Source organism: Glycine max, chromosome 13 (assembly GCF_000004515.6).
Source record: "Glycine max cultivar Williams 82 chromosome 13, Glycine_max_v4.0, whole genome shotgun sequence".
In the NCBI taxonomy this organism is placed as follows: Eukaryota; Viridiplantae; Streptophyta; class Magnoliopsida; order Fabales; family Fabaceae; genus Glycine; species Glycine max.
The window spans coordinates 20,427,350-20,445,843 of NC_038249.2; the positions used below are offsets into that span (position 1 = coordinate 20,427,350).

Consider the following 18,494-nt stretch of genomic DNA (forward strand, 5'->3'; position numbering starts at 1 on the left):
TAAAATTTACATATGTAAAAAATACCAAATTTATTTAATTATGAATTACTAAAATAAACATCTAAATACATCATTCAATTAAATATCATATTTGTTTATTTTTCAGTCACTATAATAAACATCCAAATACATCATTCAATTAAATATTAAATTACTTTAAATATTATTTACTGTAATAAAAATCTAAATACAAAATCCAATTAAATATTAAAAATTTTAAATTATCAAATTTTGTAAATAAAATAATATAAAGAAAAATTATAATTTTAAAACATATTCAAAGCATACGCATTAATATATTTTTTTCATTTTGTATGCAGAGCCCCAAAAGCCTTACGAGATTAGTATGCTATAAGTTCAGCCTCGTTCTTTCTTCTCTTCAACACAAACTCAATTTCTTCTTACACTCAATTTCTCTCTCTCTTCTTCTTTAATTCTCACACAAAACCAAGAAACCATGAAATCCGACAGAGAGAAGGAGAGAAACCATGAAATCCGACAGAGAGAAGGAGAAAGAGAAAGAGAATGATCACTGCATCAGTTCTCATATGCAGACCCTTCATCGCCGTCTTCTCCACGCCTTAAACCTTGGCACCAGATCTCAACTTGCACCCCCATCCCACCCAGTCACTTCCCTCCAGGTCCTTATTCCGTGAAATTTTCTTTAAATTTTCTATCTTTTTTACTTCCGACATAGTGGGCACCCTTCTACCCATCATTTAATTTTCTATCTCGTTGGTTCAAAGTGATTGAACTGTGTTTTTCGTTTCATGGGTTTTTCTTTTGGTTCTGGGTCTGAGACCACGGTACCCCCTAACCCATTGGTCAGAGAATTATCTGCTCGCGGTGTGTGGTGTGTGGCTGCTGCTGTCACAAAAGAATTTTGCACATGGTGAGAAACGAACATGGTTCTCCCGTTAAATAAATCTTTTTCACCCACTCATGTGAATGCAGCAGGGCGTTACACCGTTGTGCCAACCCTTCGGGTTTTTAGTTTCATGGGTTGTTGTTGTTGTTGTTGTGAATCTTTTTGAATCTCTCTCTCTCTCTTTTTTTACAGACATTTTGATGAGAAGACAAATAGATGGAAAAATGTGCTATGATCAATTGGTGCGCTCTTGATTCATTATCAGGAGATGCACATGCAGCACGTCATGCTATTGTTAAGGTGCATTGTTTACATGCTTATTTATTTATTTATTTCGGGCTTTAACCGTAGTTAATAGAACATGTGAACCTGAATTTGGAGTTTCATGCTAGTTCATTAGAGTTCTAAATCATACATGACTGTATTTACTTGAAAAGATTGAAAAACTTAGCGAATTTTTTTTATGGATTTGCTTCAGTCAATTGCACTCAGCATACTTAGGAAGTTAGGATAATATTTACATCAGGGGAATTACCTACAATGACTTATTACATTACAATTCAATTACAAATAAATAGACGAAAGAATTTCCTAAGGGGCCATTTGGTTTGAGATTTCACCTTGTTCCCTGTTTTCTGATGTATATACAAGAAAAAGTGAAAATAGAAAACAATAAAAAGTCATTTTTTACTGTACTAACTTTTGAAATCAGTAAATAAAGTGAAAACAGAAAATAATAACAGAAAATATTTTCTCAAGGCAAACATATACTTTTTGAAACTGGTTACTAATGTAATACTATGTGAATTTCAACATATATATTTATGTAGAATGGTTTGATATAAATTAGTTGATCTGATATTTTCAATAACATTGAAATATGTACTTCCCTACGTTGCTTTACTTCTTTAGGAACCTGTTGCCGATATTTTGGGAGCGCATTATTATGGGTTCTTCAATGCAAAAGTGAGGCTTTGTTAAGCATGGCATCAGATGTGGCAGTAAAGGTAATTAGTTTTATACCCAATTCATTATTGCAATTCCATATGTTGGATCTTGTCTATTGTCTGTCATCCTTGCTATCTTCACATCAAGTAGAAGTTGCAACACCCTGTGCTAATGCTTTGAATTTGGTAATCTCAAATTTGAGTGCTACAAGTGAGAAGGCAGTTATGGAAGCTTTGAAAGAAACAGAGACTTCCATGCGTATTGTTGGAAATAGAAAAGATTTTGCTGAAGGTGCAAAAAAAATTGAATATTTTGAAGAGACGACTTTGCTTTTGAGCACAATACTGTGGCGCTGGCCTCCTTCTAGGTTGCCTGTTGGAAATGATGTTATACTTATGAAAGTCTTAGCAAACATCCATACAAGGACAGATAGTTCTATTAAACTTACACTTTTAAAGCTGTACACATCTTTATGTATTAAACTTTTCCTTATTATCACCCATTCTCAAGTATTTACGCTAACTAACTTCTATTTTGTTACCAGCTTTATGTGATTCTGTAGCTAGAAAACGTATAGAGGATGGAGAAGTATTTCCACAAATGTTTGTGCAGGCGATGGGAAAATCAGACCCCCATGCTGTTCGAATAGAGGGGTTTAGGCTTGCTCAATGTCTATTGGTAATATTTAATTGTTCTCTAAGATGATCACTGTAATATAATGTATTACTCCTGATAAAGATTGGTTTTATCTGTTCAGAGATCCCAAGAGAATTGTTTAAAAGTGGTTGGTTTGTGTGGTGAAGCTCTTGTTGATGCAATAATTTGTGGGATGAAAGAAACTGGGCTGAGTTCTAAATAAATTGGGAACAACCATGGGTCTTTGTCAGGGGAAGCATGCCAGTCGGCTCTAATTACTCGCTGGGCGGGTGATCATCATATCAAGTTTTGGAAACAAGGAATTGATAGAATTCTCCTTAATCCTCCTGATTGAAAATATTCAAGACAAATTGTCTAAACCTGTCTTGTCATTGAAAAAACAAATATCCATGGTAAAAGAGGGATTAAAAGCCAATTATCATCTTGGTCTTGGGAGTTATCTATGAGACATTCTTGGGTGGCTTACTATTCACTGTGGAGAAAATTTAAACCCTCATACTCATGGAAGTGAGCTCTGCATCAACTTACTAATTACATGTGCATTGTAAATTGTATTCTTTCCATTATAATTTCTTGATGGATTTATCATGTGTATACATGTTGATGTTATAGTATATATCCTATGCCTCAGTTTCTTACTAATACTGTTGAATGTTGATTATATTTCTGAACTTTTATAAGTGAACTTTTATTTCACCTTCATTGTGTTGATGCTCTCCAACTATACTAATTCTAATTTCTCCTTTGTCTATAGCTTGAGTTTTGTGGATACACTTGAAAAATGGTGCCGAATATGTCAAAAGGATATTGCTGATCCTTTTCAAGGCGAACCAGTATCAAGGGCTGTTCTCGTGATGATTCATTCTCCACGTAATTCTATCTCCTCGCAGGCTAGATTCTTATTATTAGATGTACTGAATGCAAAAGGCTTGTCATGCTTGAAAAGTTTAATTTAATACATACTCTGGATTATACATCATCCGTAGAAAGTTATGGATCATTTGATAAACTTCAACTGGTTATTAACTTAATTGGGTTGACTTGTCTTTCAAGTTTACCAGAGTATCAAAGATGTATCATAGAAAGCAAAGGGATAAAGGCAATTGCTCTTCTTGTGAAACGATGCTTGATTCAAATTCATACTATAAAATCTGGATGCTATTATCGCTTTGAGAATTAAGGGTTTTGATGCTATTATTGCTTGAATTTTATCCCAATTAAATTCATACTAAAAAGTTGGGATGACGGTTTTGACACAATTCTTGTATGAATTTGATTCATACTATAAAATCGAGATGATATGCTTTGAGAATTGACGATTTTTATTCAATTATTGTATGAATATCATTCATACTATAAAATCGAGGTGGTTTGCTTTGAGAATTGACGGTTTGGATGCGGTTGTTGTATGAATTTTTATCCAAATTCATACTAGAAAATTGGGATGGTATGCTTTGAGAATTGACAGTTTTGACGAAATTATTGTATGAATTTTTATCCAAATTCATACTAGAAAATTGGGATGATATGCTTTGAGAATTATGATTTTGATGCAATTATTGTATGAATTTTAATTCAAATTCATACTATAAAATATGGATGGTATTATTGAGGGATTTGATGCTATTATTGTATGAATTTTATTCAAATTCATAGAAAAAATTGGGATGGTATTTTTATCAAAGAGGAGTTGAACAACGGTCACAAGGTGCGAGATGTTGTAGCCCTCAAGAGTTACAGACACCTGAACAACTAACTAACAAAATACACCACATAAGTAAGCACTAGAGACGCCCATGTGCTTTCTGTTTGCTGTCATCCTCTCTGTTTGTCTGTTGGGGGTTGTCATATATCAGGCCTTGTGAATTATGTTTCAGCCTCCTTTTCATTTTATTAATAAAACTTATATTTGCCTTCAAAATTTTTTTTATTCAAATTTGTACTAAAAAATCTGCACGGTATTATTGATGGATTTGATGCTATTATTGTATGAATTTTAGTCAAATTCATACTAGAAAATTGGGATGCTATGCTTTGAGAATTGACTTGACGATTTTGATGCAATTATTGTATGATTATACTATAAAATTGGTATGATATGCTTTGAGAATTGACAGTTTTGATGCAATTATTGTATGAATGTGATTCACACTATAAAACCAGAATGGTATTCTCTGAGAATTGACCAAAATGTGCAATTATTCTTTGGCAAACTGGTTTCTGTTTCAGCTGTATGCGTTTAGGTGCACTTCCTAGTGCTGTTGAATGTTGATGGATAACTAAAATGTGTGAGAGCATCTAATTTGGAGCCATATTCGATGGTATTAGATTATAGCTGCTTGCATGGTTAGTCTTGTAGCATGTATGAATGTAGTTATGTGGGACATGCTGTTATGGAGTGAATGTATGTCTGTTTTATATATCAGATGTTTATAGCAGCAGGACTGGAGGCTATCAGGTTCGGATTATTATGTGTGAGCAAAGTTTCGGGGAAGGCTACTGTTATTGCTGCAATAGGTGTCAGGTATACAAAGAAATATGCCGATGGGGGATATACAATCTCTGGTATGAAGGGGTGCAAGATCTTATGCCCAAATATGTTTTTGCAGTGGGGGACATTCATAAGGCCTTTCACGAGTTTTTAATGGAAGGTTAGGGTGCTAAGAATTGCCATTTGTGTAAGTATGAATGTCTTGGTGATGGTACAAAGTCAGGTGGTCTTATGCAGACAGAACTTTTTTGGCACTGATAATGTTAGGTGGCAATGCATGGGAGTAATTGAACAGTTTTAGCAAATAGTGGATATGGGGGGATAGTATGATCATATGTGAAGCAATTAAGATGGGACTGCTTGCTGTATTATGGGCAAGTTTTGGTCAGGGTAGACTAGTAATGCTGCAACTTTATGTATTTGCAGAGCAGTTTTTAACATAACTTCTGTTAAATCTGCCTACATCTACTATTAATGAAGCTTATTTTGCCTTTAAAGAAAATGATGAAACCAAGGTTAGCAATACTAAAAGACCTTTGGCTGGAAAGTGACTCCATTTTGGTAGTGCTGACTTCTTCTAATCATACTTTGGTCCCTTGGTCTATTAGAAACAGATGGTTAAATTGTATAGAGTTAACGAAAAATATGCTTTATGTAGTAGGTCACATCTATAGAGAGGACAATATTTGCGCAGACAAACTAGCCCGTTTTGCTTCTTCTCTAAATGATTTTTGCTGGTTGAATTCTGCTCCTATTTTCATTGCAGCGGAATTGAATGGGAATAGAATAGGTTTGCCTAACTATAGATTCTCTTGATTTCCCTCCCATGGGTTTGGGTTTGGTTCATGCCCCCCATGGTCTTCTGTATTTTCTTCATCTTTTGCAATGAATTTCTTGGTTAGTGGCTGGGGGATCTTTAGTGTTTGGGGTGCCAACCTAGTCGGGATTGCAAGCTCTAGGGTGAAGTTAGCTAACCTTGGTTTATTAAAAAAAAACATACTATAAAATAGGGATGTAATGCCTAAAATCGATGTTCAAAATGCAATTGTCATGTGAATCTTCATTCAAATTCGTATTGTAAAATGAGATTGTCGGCTTGAGAATTGAAGATCTTAAATGTAATTGCAGTATGCGTTTTTATTCAGATTCATATAATCAAACTTGGATGATATGCTTCAGACGTATTCAGGAAATCTCTAGTCTGTTGGGATTCAAGGTTAGCAATGCTCCTTTTGATTACCTTCAAAGGAAATCCAAGGAAAATATCATCTAAGGCCTATTGCAGATAAAATCAAAAACCTCAGCCTGGAAAGGGAAGTTTCTCTCTTTGATGGGTATGGTGCAACTTGTGAAATCTGTCATAGAAGGAGCCTTGATGTATCCTTTCGGTTATACCAATGGCCGGAAGCTTTAATTAATGAGCTGGCAAAGCATATTCGAAATTTCATCTGGTCAGGTGATAGCAAGCACATGAAGCTGATCATGGTCTCTTGGATGAAAATATGTAGGCCTCTGAGTGAAGGAGGTCCTGGCCTAAGGTCTCTCAAAGCTATTAACAAAGCTTCCATCTTGTCTCTGACTTAGAAGTTCATTTCTTCAGCAGATCATTGGGCTGAGCTGATGAGAGCTAGGGTTCTCAAAGATGGTTTTCAGGTGTGTAGTTATACCAAATCATCTCTGTGGTCAGGGATCAAACAATTTTGGAACACAGTCTGCACATTGGTTGATTTGAAATGGCAAAAAAAACAACTTCTGGAGGCAAAAATGGATCTATAAGCCTATTGCCATAGCCCTGAATATTCCAGCTAATCTCCAGAGTAATCTGCAAGCCACAGTTGCAGACTTCATCCAGCATGATCATTGGTTAGTGCCTGATTGGCTGCAGCCAGCATAAACACCACACATTGCCTGTCAATTTGTCATGGTTAGATTGTGTGGCTGTCAATTTGGCTGAATAGGAGTGGGGGAAGCATTTAGTGCTATTCATTGCTCTTGGGAAGATTATATGACCCTTATGGTTGGCTCATTCTAGAATCCAGACTAGCTCCTTATCCCATTTAAGCAAGCATGCAAACATAAAAATATTTCATAATTTGTCCATTTCTTTTCTAATTGATTAAATATGGCAGTTTTAATTCAACAAACCTTTTGAACCTATGACCTGTTTTAATAACAATTTGACTAAGAAATTTTGTTTGTGATCAACTTTTAACCTTAACAATGACAAAAAAGAATTATATCATTTATTTATTTCTATTTATTATATGATTTACGATATTTATATTTTTTAAAAATTTCTTGTTTCTTTTTTTATTTAATTCTAAATCATTCAACATATTATTTTTTTTTTAAAAAAGTGTTTTACATGCAACATAATAAATCAAAGTTTGAATCTCCCTTATACGATGTGTCAACATTTATTGACCAGTCATGTCTAAGAAAGAATTGTGTTTGGAGGAGCAAAATTTTTGGAAACAAAAAAATAAAAAATATTGAGTGGTTCAATTTATTCATTTGTCTATTTTTTCTATTCTTTCTGTCTGTCTACAAATACATAGTTGGCTAGGAGGTGAATTGTGGCGGTGTTCAAAGATCCATCAAGAACATTTCTTCCCTTCAACACAAACTCAATTTCTTCTTCCACTCAATTTCTCCTCTCTCTTTCTTCAATTCTCACACAAAACAAAGAAATCATGAAATCCGACAGAGAGAAGGAGAAAGAAAAAGAGAACAATCGCTGCATCAGTTCTCATATGCAGACCAAACAAATTTTTTCGGTAAAACCAATTCACGTGAACCACTTTCAAACTAGTTTTAGGTCAAAACCAATTTCAAACCGTTAGGAGTATCGAAGGAATTGCACCGATTATATAGTAATATAATATTTGCAATGGGTAGAACATAACACATGCTTACAAATTGGTCTTGATCTTAAATAGTAAATTATATATTCATTAATTCAATGATATATATACAGTATAAAAAAACACATTCTCAAGAATTCATATCATGAGGGTTTGGAAAAAATTATTTTACTCACTTCTTGAAGTAAGAAATTTGTGTTTTTTGTTATTTGAAAGAATTTTCTCGCTCTCTTTCTTTTTCTCTGTCCTTACACAATCCACTAATACATACCGTTTATGTGTGATTACAAGAGAAATAATTATATATCCTTATATAAGAATATTGTAATAATTTGAAATTTGATTAATCAATATTTCTTTTTTATCAATCATCTTTAATTGTAATTATTTTTAACCAATCCAATATATTATTATACTAATATTTTTTTTCAAAATAAAAATAACAATCTAATATTTAAAAAATAATAATTTATTTTTTTAATTACTAAAAGATATATTTTATTTTCATGAACCTGTTTTTCATTTTCATATCTTTTACGGTAATAATAATAGATAGGTGAACAAAATTAACTACCACTTCTTCAAGAATGTGTATTCTTGAATATTCTTTTTCTAAAACAAGGTACCCTTTTAACTCCCTCTTATTTATGCAATTCTTAGAATTCAGAGTAATTAATGTGATTTTATTTTTTTATTTTGATTCAGCTTAGGAATCAATTTCTCTGCCACTGACTGCGCACTGGTTTCCTGCCTAAAACAAAGGGAAAGGGTTCCCTTTTATATTTTTTGTGGCTCGTGGCAAAGGAACAACACTCTTACGTGCCTTTGCTTCTTTCTTTCTTTTCATCTAGCGAATTCATAGATATTCATTCTGCAGTGACCCTTTCTCTCTCTCTTTTTCTTGCATTACTACCTTCCCCTCCTTACCATTTTCACGAACCTTTTTATTGCTCCCATTTCTCTCTCTCTCTCTGCATTCTTTCTTGCTGATAAAGCAACTCTTTTTTCCAAATTCTTTCTTCTTCAGTTTCATTCCAATCCTCACAAGAGTCTCTGCATTCTTGATTTCACAAGAACATACCCTCTCTGCAAGAACCCGTTTTTCACTTTTCCAGCTTCTTATATTCGGATTCTCTGGAGTGAAAATGTTCCATGCGCTATTCTATTCCAATTTCCAAGTGGTAATAAACCTTCTCTGTTCCCCTCCTTTCCTTTTTTATTTTCTTCTTAATGATGATGAAATTAAAATGTGAAACAGCAAATCGCGGTTGAAGTTAACAAACGCAAGAAAAGGAGCGCGGTGCGGAGATTTTTCAAGAAAGACATGGCCGACCTTCTTGGGAGTTCCCTTGATTACAATGCATATGGAAGGGTATTTTTTTCCTTGCTATCATGTGTCCTTCACAATATTTGGAAAGAAATGTATTAGGTTCTTAAATATTCAAATTTAATTTCTCTTATCCAATAACAAGGAATTGCTGCAAGTGATTCAAGAAAGTATTTAATGGACTAATTCAAATAACTTGATAGCCTATTGAAAAAAAATGCCTTTTTTTTTCCTTGCTATCTGTTTTTTTTTTTTAAAATTGGTTACTAATGTAATACTATGTGAATTCCAACATATATATTTATGTAGAATGGTTTGATATAAATTAGTTGGTCTGGTATTTTCAATAACATTGAAATATGTACTTCCCTAAGTTGCTTTACTTCTTTAGGAACCAGTTGCCGATATTTTGGGAGCCCATTATTATGGGTTGTTCAATGCAAAAGTGAGGCTTTGTTAAGCATGGCATCAGATGTGGGCAGTAAAGGTAATTAGTTTTATACCCAATTCATTATTGCAATTCCGTATGTTGGATCTTGTCTATTGTCTGTCATCCTTGCTATCTTCACATCAGGTAGAAGTTGCAACACCCTGTGCTATTGCTTTGAATTTGGTAATCTCAAATTTGAGTGCTACAAGTGAGAAGGCAGTTATGGAAGCATTGAAAGAAACAGAGACTTCCATGCGTATTGTTGGAAATAGAAAAGATTTTGCTGAAGGTGCAAAAAAAATTGAATATTTTGAAGAGACAACTTTTCTTTTTGAGCACAATAATGTGGCGCTGGCCTCCTTCTGGGTTTCCTGTTTGTAATATGATGTTATACTTATGAAAGTCTTAGCAAACATCCATACAAGGACAGATAAAGCAACTCTTCTTTCCAAGCTCTTTCTTCTTCAGTTCCATTCCATTCCTCACAAGAGTCTCTGCATTCTTGATTTCACAAGAACATACCCTCTCTGCAAGAACCCGTTTTTCACTTTTCTAGCTTGTATATTCGGATTCTCGGGAGTGAAAATGTTCGATGCGCTATTCTATTCCAAGTGGTAATAAACCTTCGCTGTTTCCCTCCTTTCCTTTTTTATTTTCTTCTTAAAATAACAATAATGATGATGAAATTAAAATGTGAAACAGCAAATCGCGGTTGAAGTTAACAAACGCAAGAAAAGGAGCGAGGTGTAGAGATTTCTCAAGAAAGACATGGCCGACCTTCTTGGGAGTTCCCTTGATTACAATGCATATGGAATGGTATTTTTTTCCTTGCTATCTGTTTCTTCATGTGTCTTTCACAATATTTGGAAAGAAATGTATTAGGTTCTTAATCATTCAAATTTAATTTCTCTTATCCAATCACAAGGAATTGCTGCAAGTGACTCAAGAAAGTATTTAATGGAATAATTCAAATAACTTGATAGCCTATTGAAAAAAAATGCCTAGCAATGAACAACTTCCTGCACTGAATCTTGTGATTGGATCAAGGAAAATTTGCATTGGATCTAAATACAATTCTTTTCATATAATGAGGGTATTAGTTATTTGAATTGATAGCTTAGAATTTGATCTTTTTGCATTATATTACTTTTAAAATTTAATTCCAAATATGACTGCATTTATTATTTTAGAGGAAATAAATATGATATTGTTATATGACATCACATCATACAATGAATGTTTAAAATTATAAATATAAATATTTTTTTATATTAGAATTTGAGTTTATAACTTCCTTATTTTTTTTTCTTTCATCATTACCTTCGGTACATTAATGTTTTTATGTTATCTGTTTTTAAATTTTAGTCAAATTTTGTTTCTGACAAGAATTCTAGGAATTGTATAAATATGTTTTATACATCATTTTATAATTTATTAATAAATTTATCAAATATTTATAATTCTTAAAATTAACTTAACCCAGAAAATGAACCAATTTAATTAGTTCTATGGCTTCATTGTCATGTCATAAATTGTAAATATAAATAAGTGACTGAAATCTCAAAAATTCATCCAAAATTTCAAAACTAAATATTGAATCCCCAGGCGGAGTGACCTTGGATTAACCAAAGAATCATCAAATCTAAGCTGATTGGGTCGTCTTCACGAGAGAGCTCCAGGATGGGCCGACAAATAATAATAATAATAATGATAATAATCTGGCATACTGGTACGCACATGCCTAGTTCTCCTCCTCCCCATTTTTGGTCCCTTGTCATGTTGCAGAAGATGAGGAGGAGATTGTTTCTTATTGTAATGCATTAAGAGTCAATCCATTGTCCTTTGTTTTTCTTTATTTGCAAGTTTAGTTTGTTGGTGTTGCTTCTTTGGTTTCTTTGAGTGCTTTTCCTCGAGTCTACCATTGTAGTAAGTGTTTTAGGGTCTTAAAGAGTGTTACCATCGAGTGGTGGTTTGAGCGTCTCCGCCTGACTCATCTTGGTATCGGCTTCTTTTTTTAAGGAACAAGAGATTTTTTTGGTTTCATAAACTTGAAAAAACAAATACTAAGATGGGTAAGCTAGAGGCCTCTCAAACCACCACTTGAGAATAACAGTCTTTCATATTCTAAAACTTGTGGAACTGCAACAGAGAGAAAACAGTCAGGGAAACCAATGATGCAACACCAACAAACCAAACTTGCAGAAGAAGAAGAAAGGACAATGATTGGGCTCTTAATGCATTACACTGAGAACCAATCTCCTCCTCATCCTCTGCGATATGAATATGACAAGGGATCAGAAATGTTAAGAGGACAGCGGGGGTTTGTGTGTCCTAGCTTGTTTGTCGACTCCTCTTATAGCTCTCAGAACGATAATCCAACCAACTTAGCTTAATAGGCATCGCATTTTTTATTTTTACTGTTTGATCATTCTTTGGTTAATTCCAACTCACACTCCCCACATGGGATTCAATATTTAGTTTTTATTGCTCCCATTTCTCTCTCTCTTGCTACATTTTTTCTTGCTGATATGGCAACTCTTTATTCCAAGAACTTTCTTCTTGAGTTTCATTTCATTCCTCACAAGAGTCTCTGCATTCTTGATTTCACAAGAACATACCCACTCTGTAAGAACCCGTTTTTCACTTTTCCAGCTTCATACTCTGGACCCCATATATCCACTGGAAAGATAGATGTTTTCATAAACATATACCAAAGACCAAAAGTTTTAAAATTTGAAAATTCACTATCGTTTATAAACTTACAATGTGCCAACAACTCTTTGTGTTTTCTTCTAATACTCTTACTCCAAATATTCGAAGCCATGCCAAAGTCAGATATTTTACATTCATCTCGTGATCAAGCAATATATTGCTTGCCTTTAGGTCTTGATGTATCACTTTTAGTCTCGAATACTTGGGAAGGTATAGAAGTTATTGAGCAATGCCTCCAATGATGTTCAACTGTTTTTCTCACTCTTGCAAATTCTTTCTAGCTGAATCTGTTTTGAAGTAAGGTTGCCTTGTTAATATGCTACATGCTAACATCTTTACCTTAACAGAAGATAAAACAAAAGCCAAACAAATAGGTAGAAGTCTAAGCTCTTGTTATGCATGTACTCATAGATCAATATTCTTTCATCTCTCTGGATGCAGAACCCTAAAAGCTTTATCAAGTTCGTGTGCTGGAGTTTGGCCATGAGTTTGGCTTCATTCGTAAACTCCATTAGCCCCTGTTCCGAACCTTTAGAAAGTCGCTTTATTGCCACTTCTTGCTGATCACTTAGCGTTCCCTGAAGGTGTCACTATATCAGTTCTTATTCTGAGAGTTTCAAATTTAAGCAAGCAAATTAATTCTTGTGCAGATATATCATATAGTTTAAAATTTCCTTATAAACAGGACCAAAACCACCCTATCCTAACTTATATTTGGCACTTTCTTATCAACATGATTTAGTAGAACAAACTTCAATACGTGTTGATGCTAGTGAAAGTAACTTTTGTATCCAAGTAAACATACATATAACTTTTTTTCCTCCACATATACCCTTGTATTTGAGCAAAATGAGGCAGTCATACGATGTTGTTTCGTCCTGTGCCATTGCAGAGGGGAGTGTAAGGGTTTTTTTTTTTTTTTTATAAAAGGGGAGTGTAAGTTTTGAATCTTGCAGATAGAAGGGGAACTTATATATTCATGATATATATAAATGTATGTTAATTAAATCAAGCAACAAATTACAGCACTGCCAAATGCTTTGGAAAATCACATGCTGCTGCCCATTCATTGCATGCACCGCCAATGTGCTTTCTTAACCAATCTAACCATTTTTATAGAATAAGATGAGTTGTTTCATGTTTGTTGTCCATATTTGATAAATAGAAAATAAATGATTCGGGGAACTTACGAAATTAGGAATCATTAATCATACACAGAAAGGTCATGTTTTCTGTTCATTGAATTTACATAAGGATGATGCTTGAAAAGTACTATTATCCGTAGAATAAGATTTTCCTTTTCCTACTAATGCATTTTTTTTCATTTGCACATGCCTCAGTAAATAAAGTGAAAACAGAAAATAATAAAAAGTGAGATTTCATAAGGATGCTTAAATAGAAGAAAGAATTTCCTAAGGGGCCGTTTGGTTTGAGATTTCACTTTGTTCCCTGTTTTCTGATGTATATACAAGAAAAAGTAAAAATAGAAAACAATAAAAAGTCATCTTTTACTGTACTAACTTTTGAAATCAGTAAATAAAGTGAAAACAGAAAATATTTTCTCAAGGCAAACATATACTTTTTCAAACTGGTTACTAATGTAATACTATGTGAATTCCAACATATATATTTATGTAGAATGGTTTGATATAAATTAGAGGGCGAGCCCTGGTGCAGCGGTAAAGTTGTGCCTTGGTGACTTGTTGGTCATGGGTTCGAATCCGGAAACAGCCTCTTTGCATATGCAAGGGTAAGGCTGCGTACAACTTCCCTCCCCCATACCTTCGCTAATTAGTTTTATACCCAATTCATTATTGCAATTCCGTATGTTGGATCTTGTTTATTTTCTGTCATCCTTGCTATCTTCACATCAAGTAGAAGGTGCAACACCCTGTGCTATTGCTTTGAATTTGGTAATCTCAAATTTGAGTGCTACAAGTGAGAAGGCAGTTATGGAAGCATTGAAAGAAACAGAGACTTCCATGCGTATTGTTGGAAATAGAAAAGATTTTGCTGAAGGTGCAAAAAAAATTGAATATTTTGAAGAGACGACTTTGCTTTTGAGCACAATACTGTGGTGCTGGCCTCCTTCTAGGTTCCCTGTTGGTAATGATGTTATACTTATGAAAGTCTTAGCAAACATCCATACAAGGACAGATAGTTTTATTAAACTTACACTTTTAAAGCTGTACACATCTTTATATATTAAAATATCCCTCCACCTTCCACTACAAACAAAAACTTTTCCTTATTATCTTCCATTCTCAAGTATTTACGCTGACTAACTTCTATTTTGTTACCAGCTTTATGTGATTCTGTAGCAAGAAAACTTATAGAGGATGGAGAAGTATTTCCACAAATGTTTGTGCTTGCTCAATGTCTATTGGTAATATTTATTTGTTCTCTAAGATGATCACTGTAATATAATGTATTACTCCTGATAAAGATTGGTTTTATCTGTTCAGAGATCCCAAGCGAATTGTTTAAAAGTGGTTGGTTTGTGTGGTGAAGCTCTTGTTGATGCAATAATTTGTGGGATGAAAGAAACTGGGCTGAGTTCTAAATAAATTGGGAACAACCATGGGTCTTTGTCAGGGGAAGCATGCCAGTCGGCTCTAATTACTCGCTGGGCGGGTCATATCAAGTTTTGGAAACAAGGAATTGATAGAATTCTCCTTAATCTTCCTGATTGAAAATATTCAAGACCAATTGTCTAAACCTGTCTTGTCATTGAAAAAACAAATATCCATGGTAAAAGAGGGATTAAAAGCCAATTATCATCTTGGTCTTGGGAGTTATCTATGAGACATTCTTGGGTGGCTTACTATTCACTGTGGAGAAAATTTAAACCCTCATACTCATGGAAGTGAGCTCTGCATCAACTTACTAATTACTTGTGCATTGTAAATGTATTCTTTCCATTATAATTTCTTGATGGATTTATCATGTGTATACATGTTGATGTTATAATATATATCCTATGCCTCAGTTTCTTACTAATACTGTTGAATGTTGATTATATTTCTGAAATTTTATAAGTGAACTTTTATTTCACCTTCATTGTGTTGATGCTCTCCAACTATACTAATTCTAATTTCTCCTTTGTCTATAGCTTGAGTTTTGTGGATACACTTGAAAAATGGTGCCGAATATGTCAAAAGGATATTGCTGATCCTTTTCAAGGCGAACCAGTATCAAGGGCTGTTCTCGTGATGATTCATTCTCCACGTAATTCTATCTCCTCGCATGCTAGATTCTTATTATTAGATGTACTGAATGCTAAAGGCTTGTCATGCTTGAAAAGCTTAATTTAATACGTACTCTGGATTATACATCATCCCTAGAAAGTTATGGATCATTTGATAAACTTCAACTGGTTATTAACTTAATTGGGTTGACTTGTCTTTCATGTTTACCAGAGTATCAAAGATGTATCATAGAGAGCAAAGGGATAAAGGCAATTGCTCTTCTTGTGAAACGATGCTTGATTCAAATTCATACTATAAAATCTGGATGCTATTATTGCTTTGAGAATTAAGGGTTTTGATGCTATTATTGCTTGAATTTTATCCCAATTAAATTCATACTAAAAAGTTGGGATGACGGTTTTGACACAATTCTTGTATGAATTTGATTCATACTATAAAATCAAGATGATATGCTTTGAGAATTGATGATTTTTATTCAATTATTGTATGAATTTCATTCATACTATAAAATCGAGATGGTTTGCTTTGAGAATTGACGGTTTTGATGCGGTTGTTGTATGAATTTTTATCCAAATTCATACTAGAAAATTGGGATGGTATGCTTTGAGAATTGACGATTTTGATGAAATTATTGTATGAATTTTTATCCAAATTCATACTAGAAAATTGGGATGATATGCTTTGAGAATTATGATTTTGATGCAATTATTGTATGAATTTTAATTCAAATTCATACTATAAAATCGGGATGGTATTATTGAGGGATTTGATGCTATTATTGTATGAATTTTATTCAAATTCATAGAAAAAATTGGGATGGTATTTTTATCAAAGAGGATTTGAACAACGGTCACAAGGTGTGAGATTTTGTAGCCCTCAAGAGTTACAGACACCAGAACAACCAACTAACAAAATACACCACATAAGTAAGCACTAGAGACGTCCATGTACAACTTTTCAACCAAACATATTATCTCTCCTAGTGCCACAGACAACACAGTATCATTACTACTGCCAAACAGCAACAAAGCCTCCAACAAGAAAATTAGGTATGAGAATTGACGATTTTGATGCAATTATTGGAATCATACTATAAAATTGGGATGGTATGCTTTTAGAATTGACAATGTTGATGCCCATTATAGTATGAATTTTTGTTCAAATTCATACTACAAAATCAGGATGGTCATGGAGTTGGATTAAGGCTAAATTCAAAAGAGTATATTTCTCTTTCTATCAGTGGCAGATGCTTATGTATGAAAGATGTCGCGGGAGTTAGGCTTGATGGAAGGCCAACCACTGGCAACCTCTGTTTTTGCCATGGGTTTTTCGATGTTCTGATAATATGTTCATCGCAGTATACATATGTTGACTTGTATGTGGGGTTTTTGTACTCTGTTCTGCTGGGTTGGTTTTGTTTGTTAGGTTACCTCTTACAAGGCTTTCTGTTTGCTATCATCCTCTCTGTTTGTCTGTTGGGGGTTGTCATATATCAGACCTTGTGAATTATGTTTCAGCCTCCTTTTCATTTTATTAATAAAACTTATCTTTGCCTTCAAATTTTTTTTTATTCAAATTTGTACTAAAAAATCTGAACGGTATTATCACTTTGATAATTGATGGATTTGATGCTATTATTGTATGAATTTTAGTCAAATTCATACTAGAAAATTGGGATGTTATGCTTTGAGAATTGACTTGACGATTTTGATGCAATTATTGTATGATTATACTATAAAATTGGTATGATATGCTTTGAGAATTGAAAGTTTTGATGCAATTATTGTATGAATGTGATTCATACTAAAACCAGAATGGCATGCTTTGAGAATTGACCAAAATGTGCAATTATTCTTTGGCAAACTGGTTTCTGTTTCAGCTGTATGCGTTTAGGTGCACTTCCTAGTGCTGTTGAATGTTGATGGATAACTACAATGTGGGAGAGCATCTAATTTGGAGCCATATTCGATGGTATTAGATTATAGCTGCTTGCATGGTTAGTCTTGTAGCATGTATGAATGTAGTTATGCGGGACATGCTGTTATGGAGTGAATGTATGTCTGTTTTATATATCAGATGTTTATAGCAGCAGGACTGGAGGCTATCAGATTCGGATTATTATGCGTGAGCAAAGTTTCGGGGAAGGCTACTGTTATTGCTGCAATAGGTGTCGGGTATACAAAGAAATATGCCGATGGGGGATATACAATCTCTGGTATGCAGGGGTGCAAGATCTTATGCCCAAATATGTTTTTGCAGTGGGGGACATTCATAAGGCCTTTCATGAGTTTTTAATGGAAGGTTAGGGTGCTAAGAATTGCCATTTGTGTAAGTATGAATGTCTTGGTGATGGTACAAAGTCAGATGGTCTTATGCAGACAACTTTTTCGGCACTGATAATGTTAGGTGGCAATGCATGGGAGTAATTGAACAGTTTTAGCAAATAGTGGATATGGGGGGATAGTATGATCATATGTGAAGCAATTAAGATGGACTGCTTGCTGTATTATGGGTAAGTTTTGGTCAGGGTAGATAGTAATGCTGCAACTTTATGTATTTGCAGAGCAGTTTTTAACATAACTTCTGTTAAATCTGCCTACATCTACTATTAATGAAGCTTATTTTGCCTTTAAAGAAAATGATGAAACCAAGGTTAGCAATACTAAAAGACCTTTGGCTGGAAAGTGACTCCATTTTGGTAGTGCTGACTTTTTCTAATCATACTTTGGTCCCTTGGTCTATTAGAAACAGATGGTTAAATTGTATAGAGTTAACGAAAAATATGCTTTATGTAGTAGGTCACATCTATAGAGAGGACAATATTTGTGCAGACAAACTAGCCCGTTTTGCTTCTTCTCTAAATGATTTTTGCTGGTTGAATTCTGCTCCTATTTTCATTGCAGCGGAATTGAATGGGAATAGAATAGGTTTGCCTAACTATAGATTCTCTTGATTTCCCTCCCATGGGTTTGGGTTTGGTTCATGCCC

At 34.0% G+C, this 18,494-nt stretch overlaps 1 long non-coding RNA gene across 9 annotated transcripts; it reads left to right on the plus strand.

The window, feature by feature from the left end:
• The first annotated feature begins 300 nt into the window (after positions 1-300).
• Positions 301-18,145, plus strand: LOC102663036 (uncharacterized). Of its 9 annotated transcripts, none has more exons than XR_005887805.1 (10): positions 336-892; positions 1,061-1,168; positions 1,781-1,875; positions 9,734-10,199; positions 10,288-10,401; positions 12,739-14,403; positions 14,601-14,683; positions 14,763-15,163; positions 15,410-15,525; positions 17,386-18,145. It is a non-coding gene; the product is annotated as an uncharacterized lncRNA (long non-coding RNA). The 9 variants fall into 9 exon arrangements; XR_005887803.1 differs by lacking the exon at positions 17,386-18,145 and adding an exon at positions 15,717-15,831; XR_417328.4 differs by lacking the exon at positions 17,386-18,145 and having other exon boundaries at positions 15,410-15,831.
• Positions 18,146-18,494: the final 349 nt, after the last annotated feature.